General features: G+C 39.2%; 1 protein-coding gene across 1 annotated transcript in view; it reads right to left on the bottom strand.

The window, feature by feature from the left end:
* ASB5 (ankyrin repeat and SOCS box containing 5) overlaps positions 1-9185 on the bottom strand; it is a 105618-nt gene extending 96433 nt beyond the window's left edge. Inside the window, exon 1 of the mRNA XM_056114194.1 lies at positions 9157-9185. The gene's annotated coding sequence lies outside the window, so the exon portion shown is untranslated. The remainder of the gene's footprint in view (positions 1-9156) is intronic.
* Between the last annotated feature and the right edge of the window lie 2451 nt (positions 9186-11636).

The raw sequence follows: 11636 nt of genomic DNA on the forward strand, positions 1-11636 counted from the left end.
ATAAGTCTAAATTCTTTCACATGGGCTAAATTTAGAGCACAACTTCAGAATTACCCAAAGCAGAACATTTCTGAAAGTGGAAGGGAATACTATTACAGTTTTCCTAGAACAATACAGTCAAACTAGAGGAGTTCTGGGAAAACGTGCATATACACCTTCAACACAGGTTCCTCACAAAATGTTCCATGCCTTGTGTCCCATCCCCTTTCATTTATCACCTACTTTCTTCCATTTGTCTGAACATGTGTACATCCAATTCCAGTCTGTTCAAAGATACAACATGCACATTTTTTTGATGTATGTGGGATTTTATTTACAAGCATCATATTGTACACAACACCTGAGTCTGAGAAAGCAAATAATAAACAGTGAAAAATCGGGCATGCCTAATACTTTCCCAGTACTTTCCTTTATGATTGTTTTCTGATAACTTTCATTTTTTAAAAAGGATCTATTAATTATTTTTATTATTTCATAATAGTACAATATCATTGTTTTATATTTCCAGTATTTTTATATTACAGTAGTACTATCCCACCACCAGGGTGCCAGGATCTTGCCAGCATTAATTCGACTTCCTCCCCAGGCCAGCACCTCAGATCACAGTTCTTTTGATCATATGTCAAGGTTGTTTCCTTTTGGGATAATCTAGTCTTTTTCTTTGTTTTTTCTTTATATTCCACAAATGAGTGAGATCATCTGGTGTTTGTCTTTTTTCCTTCTGACTCAGTTCACTTAACAGTCTTCCTCTAGTTCCATCCAAGTAGCAGTTAACTACAAGCTTTCATCTTTTCTCATAGCTGAGTAGTATTTCCTTGTGTGTAGACCACAATTTCTTTATCCAATCATCTGTTATTAGGCGCCTGTGCTATTTCTAGATTTAGGAATGGTAAATGATAAGGCGGTTGACACAGGTTTGCATATGTTCTTTCAGATTCATGTTTTGATTTTCTTGGTGTAGATGCTTAATAGTGGAACTACAATGTTAAATGAAACCTCTCTTCTTTATTTTTCAAGAAGTCTCCAAGCCACTTTCCAAAGAGGTTGAACCAATAATCCCACGAAAAATGAATACATCTTTTCATATTATTTTTTGCCATATCTTTACCAGAACTTTTTTGATATAGGACTTTTTTGATACAGAATATTAATGTTGATGTGGACAGAACTGAAAATCCAGAGAAAAACCCTGAAATGTATGAGCGATCAATTTCCAACAAATGGACAGGTGTGAAAAGTGGAATAAAGAGAGGCTCTTCAACAAACAGTGCTAGGAAAAACGGAGAACTACATAGAATAAATAAATAAGTACTAAAATTAAAGCCCTGTTTCACACTACACTGTAGCACTGTAGTACTGTCCTCCATTGTTCATTAATTTGCTCGAGCGGGCACCAGTAATGTCTCACAAAAAATTGTGAGACTTTTTACTGTTTTGGGCATACCGAATATGTCACGGGTAGTTTGTCAGGCTTTGCTGTGTGGGTGAGATGCTTTCCGTAGCTTGTCGAGCTCTCTGAGTGGGCCAGAGGAATCCAACGTGGGTTGGCCAGGTCGGCCACGTGCAAGGCAAACGCCCTACCTGCTCTGCCATTGCTCCAACCCACACTACACACAAAGGCTAATTCAAAATGGGTCAAAGACTTTGATATCAAATTTGTTTCTAGAAAATATAACTAAAGAAAACAGAAAACATAGGTAGGACTCTCCAAAATCTTGACCTTAGAGGAGTCCTCAATGAAACAATCCATTAGCAAAGAACACACAAGCAAAGAACCCAAACAAATTGAAAAAAAAACAAAACACCCAAAATCCAAACAGGACTACATCAAACTAAAAAACATCTTCACTGTGAAAAAAATGAAGCATAAAATAAAATACAACTCTGTGATTGGGAATAAATATTCACACATTACAAGAGGACTAATTTCCAAGCCATACTGAGCACTCACTCTTTTTTTTTTTAATTTTTATTAGTGAGACATCATGAGGTACAGTTGCACACTTACAAATTTTTGTGCTTGGGTTTCAATTATACAATGATCAAATACCCATCCCTCCACCAGTGCCCATTTCCCACCACCACGGATCCCAGTATCCCTCCCACCCCCCATCCCCCCTATCCCACCCTGCCTCTGTGGCAGGGCATTCCCTTTTGTTCTCTCTCTCTTTTTGGGTGTTGTGGTTTGCAAAAGAGGCAATGGGTGACAATCATGTTTGGTCTATAGTCTACTTTCAGCATGCTTCTCCCATCCTGGGAGGATACTCCCAACACCTTTATTTGGTGTTCCCTTCTCTATCTGAGTTCCCTTTTCCCCTAGCATGTGTGGTTGGCGTCCAAGCCATGGAGTAAAATTCCTGGTACTAATCTCGGCCATTCTTGGGTGTTAGTCTCCTATTTTGTTACTTTATGTTCCCCAGATGAATGCAATCTTTCTATGTCTATCCCTTTCTTTCTGAGTCATTTCACTTAACGTGATACTTTCCATGTAGTACCAATTGTATGTAAATTTCATGACTTCATCTTTTCTAATAGCTACATAGTACTCCATTGTGAAAATGTACCAAAGTTTCTTTAACTAGTCATCTGTTCTCGGGCACTCAGGTTTTTTCCAGATTCTGGCTATTGTAAAGTGAGCACTCACTCTTAAAGCTTCACAAAACCCAACAACAATCTACAACCCCAACAAAAATTGAGCAAAGTAGATGAGCAGATAGTTCCTCAAAAGTTTCACCTCATTGTCCACATTCTCGTAGCCAATCTTGTTTAGCTCTTCTTCCTCTGGCTAGTTGATTAATACATTTCTGTAGCGATTATTGTTGATCAGTTAGTCAGCCGCCTTTCCCTTGTCTTCCTTTCTAATTGCATCACAACTTTGCCCAGCTGCCCCTCAAACAACCTAGGCAATTCAGGGAACCCTACGCACATTCTGACTGCAGTAAGAATAGGCAAGAACCGAAAGCGTCAATTGGCAGGCATATGGCTCTACCCGGATCCGCAGCAGAATGTCCTATTTTGGAAGGACATATGGGAGAAAGTGCTCTCAGCTGGAGGTCTGAGAACAAACGGATCTTTGTTTATCCTCATTAAACAGAAGGAAGAAGGAAGAGGGTGGAGGGTGGGTATGGTCACAGGGGTGGTGAATCCATTTTGAATCCATATTGCTCTCCATCTTCAGTATGTGGCTGTGGATGCTTAGCCATGCCATTAACATTCAAGCAACAGAAAAGATAAAGGAATCGAGACATGTTTGGGTCTACTCCAGAAATCATCATGAATTATTTCCACTGATATCCCACTGTGAAAATCTAGTTAATGCTGAAATGTGGTCTTTATTCCAGGTGGCTACACACTCAGCTAAACATTCAGGGTACGATGTGTTGGTGAATCACACTGGCCTGTCTGTGGCTTCAATAGCCAGATGGGAAAGATTTAATTTTTTAGTTTCCTCTCTTTCCGATTCATGCTGGACTGGAATAAGAATGCAAGTGATCTTAGACAGAACAATCTTTAAGTGAGGAGAAAGAGACCTATTTTGTTTCTGGTGTCTATTTTTGTTTTGGGGCCACATCTGCTGTGCTCAGGGCTTACTTCTGGCTCTCCGCTCCGGGATCATGCCTGGCTTTATGCTCAGGGGACCATAGGGAGTGGGCAGGGATCAAACAGATCAGCCATGTACAAGGCAAACACCCTGTCCACTATACTATTGCTCTGGCCCTACGTTTCTGGTGACTTTTTAATCTCAAAAATAAGACTCACGGTTCAAAGGAAACTGATACTGTGGACACTCAAGCAGAAAGAACCCAAGTTCTTGATGACACAGTTGAGCGGCTGAATCCTCCTAACACGACACTGGCCCAACCTCCCCCTCAATGAGAGAAGAGATTTCCTTATTGTTCAAGCCACTGTGGTCCAGTCTCTTTGTCAGATAGCTAAATGCCCTGTAAGTGTTCCCTCTAGGCCTGCCTAACCAGTCAATCTTAATAAAGTCTTACTGAGCAACCGCTTCTTTGTTATCACAGTCCTTAGTACAATTCCAAACCCTGTGTTACTTGTTTTAAAATCCAACTCCTCGAGGAAGCTAAAAGCCAGGATCTTCCAGAGACCCAGATGGCCGGTTTTGTTCATTTTTATCTACCAAATGAATGAAATGAAAAGGCTCTACTGTGCACGCCATAGGTTTGGGAATAAAAGGCAGCAACCCTCACAAAAATGAGGAAAAAAGGGTCTCACACATTCAAAGGTCATTTCTACTAAGTAGAAAACAGGAACCATATGAAGTAAGGGGCAAGAACAGCTTGGAGGGGGCGGAAGGGATTATCTCCTTGATTCTGAAGACCTCTAGAATCTGATGTTTTTTATTTCAGGTACATCCAGCATTTGTTGCAAAGCTGCGGAGTGATCCCAGTTTGAACACTGGACTACTTATTGCTTGTCTGAAGAGGAGTGAGGTTGAGATCACAGAAGACTCACAGCTGCTGTCCTTTTCTTTCAGGCATCAGGGGTTTTGAGAACCTACCAGGGTTTCTTCTGCCATTTACATCGTTAAGGCAATATTACTTGCACTGGAGACCGCAACTGCATATCTTAAATGGCAATCCTACATATAACTGACTGTAGAACTATGGCTTTCTTCCGAAGGGTACACTTCTAAATCATTTTTCTTTCTTTCTATTTTTCCCTACTTCTTCTGCTAAAGTACTGGTAGATGCAGCAGAAGCTGGGAAAAACATTCGTAATGCCCGCCTGTCCTTCACCAACTACAAAACCAAGATGACTGCCCTCCGACATCATGATGGATCTATCACATCTTCCAGAAGGGCAATGGAGAAGATTATTCATGACTTCTACTCAGATCTCTTTAATAGCCACATCCACTTGCCCACATACCACATACCACATGATGGATATGTCGTTCCCAATGTTCTCCCTTCCGAAATCCAACATGCCATCTCGTCGGTAAAGAAACAAAAAGCACCTGGCCCAGACAAGATCAGACCTGAACACCTGAAGAACTTACCATCAGTACTCATCAATACATTAGCTCTACTCTTCACACGCTACCTGTCTGAATGCAAGGTTCCATCCCAATGGAAAACCAGCAAGACTGTACTAGTATACAAGAAAGGAGACATCCACGACATTGGCAACTATCGCCCAATCTGCCTATTGTCTGTCATCTACAAACTATTCACTCGAGTCATCCTGAATAGGATTAGCAGAACACTAGATGAAGGACAACCATGTGAACAAGCTGGATTCCGAAAAGGATTCAGTACCATCGACCATATCCACACAATAACCAAGCTCATTGAGGTATCTCGGGAGTTCAAGATGCCGCTCTGTCTAACGTTCATTGATTTAAAGAAGGCCTTTGATTCTGTTGAGACGGAAGCGGTCATGGAAGCCCTAGCCAATCAGGGCGTACAAACTCAATACATCAGGATCCTTCGTGAGCTCTATTGCGGATTCACTACCAAGATCTCACCATTCTACAAAGAAGTAATCATCCATATCAAGAGAGGAGTTCGGCAGGGTGATACCATTTCACCAAAACTCTTCAGTGCCACCCTCGAGAACATCATGCGACGACTAGAATGGGAAAACATGGGAGTGAAGATAGATGGTCGGCAACTACACCACCTCCGCTTTGCTGATGACATCGTTCTAATAACACCAAACATCAGCCAAGCGGCACAAATGCTTGCGGACTTTGACCGTGAGTGTGGAAAGGTCGGACTACAGCTGAATCTTACGAAGACAATGTTTATGAGAAACAGCCTTGTTCCTGACGCTCCATTCGCTCTCAACGGAACCACCATCTCCGAATGCAACAGTTATATATACTTAGGTCGAGAAATCAACATGATGAATGACCTGGCACCTGAGTTACGCAGGAGGAAGAGAGCGGCTTGGAATGCCTTCAAGAGCATTGAAGAAATAACTAAAAGGACAAAGAACCTCCAGCTACGAGCACATCTCTTTGATTCCACTATTCTTCCTGCATTAACATATGCCTCAGAGACCTGGACCCTACGAAAACAGGATGAGAACACTATTCGGGTCTCTCAAAGAGGAATCGAAAGAACTATGCTTGGAATATCACGATTCACTCAAATGAGAGATAGAATCCGGAGTTCTGATCTTCGTCAACGCTCAAGAATCAGGGACGCTGTCTCATTTGCCAAGACATCAAAAATCAGATGGGCTGGACATGTAATGAGGTTTACAGACAACCGCTGGACTAGAGCCATTACTGATTGGATTCCACGAGACATCAAAAGATCACGTGGACGCCCACCTATAAGATGGTCAGACTTCTTCGTCAAGACCCTAAATGATCGGTTTGAGGCTCTACATGTTCCTAAAACGAACAGATACCATTGGGCTACGCTAGCACGCAACCGGGATGAATGGAGACGTTACTGGCACCCGCTCGAATAAATCGATGAATAACGGGGATTAAGTGATTAAGTGATTAAGTGATCTTCTGCTAAACTATTTTCTTATTCTTTGCCTCCAGGTCATAGGAAATAATTTAAATAACTAGTTTAATATTTCATATCTATAGGTAATCTCTCATGTCTTTTACGTGCCACTCTGAATATACTACTAAGGTCTCTGCAATGCATACACGATTTTATACAAGGGCTGCTTCTTGATATCACCAATGCCATTCTTTTTTATTCATTGATATTTTTATGCATTGACATTTATCATTTTTATTCATTAACATTTATGTCAATGCTTTTATATTTAAGGTCATTGTTCACAAGCTGCCTGGGGAAAAGTATAATCATGGCACTGATAACTTGTCTTCCAAAATATTACTTTAGATAAAATCATTTCATCTTTTAGCAATGACAACACTAGTAACTTATTTACTGAGAGTCTACTGGGTGGCTTAACTGGCAATACACATAGAAAAATCCATTTTATCAGGAGGGAGAAATCTATATTGAGCATTACTCTGGCTGATACAAAAGAATAGCTGAAATGACTCAGCAACAGAAAACTATTTGAATTTGAAAAAATCTAATGTATATATTATATAGATAGTAATTAACAAATGATTATAGTGTAACAAATATACTATCAAACAGTAAACCAAAGGATTAAAGAGAGCAGTCTGCCTAGTTGTCAGTTTTTCACTATTTCTCTTAATCACAGACATGACAGGTAAGCAGGGAGATGACAGGGAAGCAGGGAGATGACTCCAGTGCTTTTGAAATATGCCAGGATTCCTCCCAGTGGTCTGGGGTATCCAGAGGACTTCTTGCTTTCCTTTAAAGGCTGAGCGATCAATCCTCAGACACCAGTGGTCTCTGGAATAAATTTCGCTTTGTCCTCAGGGATGCTCAATAAAGCAGTCTCGCATGTGCACACATGGCAAGCAAAAGTAAACATATGAGCTAACCTGTCCTGGAGGCTAACTGCCAAGAGCATATAGGTGTGTTAAAGTTTGAGTACTGCATGGCTCCTTTGAAAAGGAAGTCTGCAGCTGCGAATAGAGCTCTGAGGAGACATGTTTGCATCAAAATAGAGTCTCGGTTTTTCTGTGCAATCTTGGCAGTTGACTAGCTGGAACTCAGATCCGAAAGTATTAAGAATAAATAGGGAACAACTGCCTGAGATCACTATTCATAATGCAAGTATAAAATTACATAATATTTTTGATATAGCTGAAAGGAGAAATAGAGAAGACACATTGATATTGGAAACTTAAACATCTCTCTCAATCCAAGAAAATCAGTAACAAAAATCTTGGAAGGGTAAACATAAATGACATCATTAACATGGCAAATTTCATATATATCAAATTTATTTCCCATGAATAGAGAATATATCAAGTACACATTAAATATTCACAGAAATGAAATGTTTAGGTCACAAAGAAGAATAATAGTCTACAGAATAGCAACAAAGCAAACAGTATTCTCTATATAAAGGAAATAAAACCAGTTATTATTTTAAAAAACTAGAGGAAAAAGGATCCTTCTTCCTGTAAGTTTACACACATACTCATATATACAGGCACACACACACACACACACACACACAAATGACCCTTCAAAGAAGAAATACAAAATTTAAATATAACATATATAATTTTAAGATTCAACTAACACAGCTATAAAAACAATAAAAAAGATATATCAATTAAACATTTAATCCTTAAAGTCAATAAACCAAGGAAAAGTAGATTAAAAAGTTAATGAGTAAGAAAAGACAACAGCAGAATTAGGAAATGCACAAGATAGTTCTTTGAGAAGAATGAGAAAAAATAGATAAAATAAAATAAAAATAAACAAAATAAATTATGTATATCGCAAACAATTAGAATGAACATTAATTGCTGTCTAAATAAAAGAATAGCATTTTATGGAAATTCCTAACCAATTATAAAGATCATTTAAATGCTACTTAAAATATTCCAGCTCACAGAAAAAAAGGAAAACTTCCCATTCATTTACTAATTTGCATATAAGGTTACAGCCCCCCAAAGAAAGAGATCAGTTTTGCTTATGAATATTTATGATATTAAAAGCCAGGCATTAGATCTCAAATGGAGTTACTTATGCTAAGCCCTGAATCATATAACTTGGATTTAACTTAATTGCAGTTTTGGCCTTTGCTAGAAATGGAATCCTCAAACAGCCACTCAAGAATCACTTGGTCAGCACTAGTGAGCAATCTGCCTGGTAAATGTCTGCCCTCCTCTAAAGGAAAGTGACCTTGCCACAAATAATCCAGGCTGGCAGTATAACTTCCTTGTTCCTGACCCTTTCTGTCTAAAAAAATCTTCCATTTTCAGATCCTTGGGAATTCCTTTCAATTTGCTATCTGGAATGCAACCTATTTTATGAACCATTAAATAAGGCCACTTGAGAGTTCTCAAATTCACTTAGTTGACTTTTCTTTCTTAAATAATGGCAAAACTTTTTTTTAAGTAGAAAAGAAATCCCAAGACCCAATAAATCCCAATCCCAAATAAATTTATCATGAACAAGTGATATTCATTCCTGGATGCACAATAGTGTGATATCAGGAGATGTATTCATACTATCCATCTTGTTTCTAGGGTTCAGGATGCTCTTAGTGACTACCCAAGTCTGGGAACCTCAGAAATTGTAAGCAACAACATTGATTTCTTACCACTCTGGAGGCTCAGAAGTCCAGAATCAAGCTGCCAGTTGATTTAACGTCTGGTTCCTAGAGAGTCTTTTCTCTGTGTTCTCAAGTGATGGAAAGTACAGAGGATCATTCTAGAGTCTTTTCTAGAAGGGCACTAATTCTAGTCACATGGGCTTCATCTTTACTCCTAATCCCATCCTCCACCCCATCTCCTAAATATTCAACTGTGCTAAAATAAATTCAATAAAATAGGAATGAATTTCCTTTATATTAATCTATCTATAGAGAGACATTGTGTATGATCGCTATACTCACATCTATATTTCAACGTGAGTATCTTGATGGAGAAAGAAAATTTCCAACTAAAGTTGGGAATAAGGAAAGAGTTGCCATTATACTCCCATTATTATTGAACATTGTTAGAAATGTTAGTTACTGCAAGAAAGAGAAAACAATTAGAAACATAAGAATTGGAAAAGGTGGGCCGGGGGAGAGAGCATGATTGAATTGCATGGCTTCTAGGCATGAGGGTCTGAGTTTGATGCCTGCATCACATGTTCATCCTTTGCTTTGGCCTTAGAGGACCTAGCGCTGATGATGATAAGAGGACTCATCTTTCAAGCCTGCTCTGTAGGGCTGACTATTGGCAGCAGTAGACCCTTGTCCTCTTAAGGATCGCGGTCGTTCCTTACTTCCGCAAAATGGAAAAAACATAAAACACTCTTTAATACACAAGCCATAATGAAATGCGTAGAAATCATAAAGAAATAATAAGAGAAATAGAGTGGACTAAAAGAATTCTCACCTCCATCCCTACCCTGTTCCTTTTGTGATCTCATTTGTTTATGGTTTTCCCTGCCATTCAACCTCTAAACCATCTATCACATCACAGTATTGATTTTATTTGTACCTTCACAATCTTCCTTTCCTCCAAATTTTGCAGACCCCACCCTTATCTAAGTGGCCATCAAATCATATAGATGTGATGAATTTTCTGAATTTTCTTTCCCTCTTATCAATCTTTCATCTGTCTTCCCACAGTTGTCATACTTACTCACTCTCAACGTATAATTTATCAATGACTTCAATTAAGTATTATCACTAATAGGCAATATCCCATGATACAAAGTCAGAACTTATTGTCCTGGACGTCTACACTAGGCCCTTGATTTATGCTTCCAGTCTTACTTCTGCCCTTTATACTGAAACTGCTGGCCTAGGCGACCACGACAGATATCATACATACCTGTACTTGCAATGTAATAGCTTGCAGAGCATGCTTATGGAACATTGTATGTGACAAGCGTCCTTTGCCCAAGTCTATCACCTAAGAATACCTAAGAAATGTTGTTTAGGTAGGATGTTAAATATTTTTCCTATATAGCTTTGTCCCAAATTTCTACAGGTGTTATTTTTATTTTCTTCTTTGAAAAAAAAAAGGCACTCTTAACTTTTTGGTACTTCTGTTGTATGAATCATATTTTTATTATTAGATTACAAGTTTTATGAGGGTAGATATAATTAGTATCTATTGCTATCATTTGCAACACTGTAGGCATATTGATTTTATCAAGTACACTGTGAAAATTAATTGAATGGTAAGAATAACTCAAAGAAGTGTTCAGCAATTGATATTATTCAGCACCAGGCCAATAACTGATGGATCAATTCCTATTTTTCAGTTTGTCCTAGTGACTTCGACCAAAGATTCTTGCAAAATTAAAAAAGTAATTTTAGCGGATTATTGAACTCTAAATTTCTCCATTTTAATTACAAAATTCCTAGCTGTGAAAGGAACAAAGGTACTGGCAGTGTGGATTTAAGCATCAAGAATTGGCAGTCTGAATATTAAAATCCCACAGAGCAATTATGTATTTAAGCCTTTTAACTTTTTTTTTAACGCCATATTTTGGTGTTTATGTGGTGGCAGAATGAACCCAGGGCGAAGCATGTGCTTTTCCAGAGTTATATCCCTGGCCCTCCTTAATTTTAAATGCTTATATTGTGGCTATCTCCATCAGGCTATCTTCACAGTCATATCTCCTTGATCCTACTAGGCTAACCTTTAGATAGAGAAAAGACTACGTGGACACTGACATATTTTGAGTGGAAGCATCCAACCCGTATCCTGGAAACCAGCTGCCCTCTGGAAGGCAAAAGCAGTGCATTAACAGCAACCGGACTTAAGTTGCATGAGGAAAATAAAGACTGAATGCTGGCACACGGCTCTCAGGGTCCTGGGCAGGGTGTTCTACACCCCACGTCCTCACCCAAGATCTAACTTTGCCCGGGTCCACAAATGAGAAAAACTTGGGCTGTTAGTCCAGTGCCGCTTCCAAACACGGACTCGATCAGGACCCGCTTCAAACTACTTCCTTATCTGGCTGCGAGTTTTAAGGGCAAATCAATGAAAACAGAGCAATTGAGAGCTCGCAGTCCCCGACCAGACACGAGAGAGAAATGAAAAAGGAGAGCGGGGCACAGGTCGCCCCTCTAGCAAG

This window comes from Sorex fumeus, unplaced genomic scaffold (genome assembly GCF_029834395.1).
Source record: "Sorex fumeus unplaced genomic scaffold, SorFum_2.1 ptg000024l, whole genome shotgun sequence".
NCBI classification, from domain to species: Eukaryota; Metazoa; Chordata; class Mammalia; order Eulipotyphla; family Soricidae; genus Sorex; species Sorex fumeus.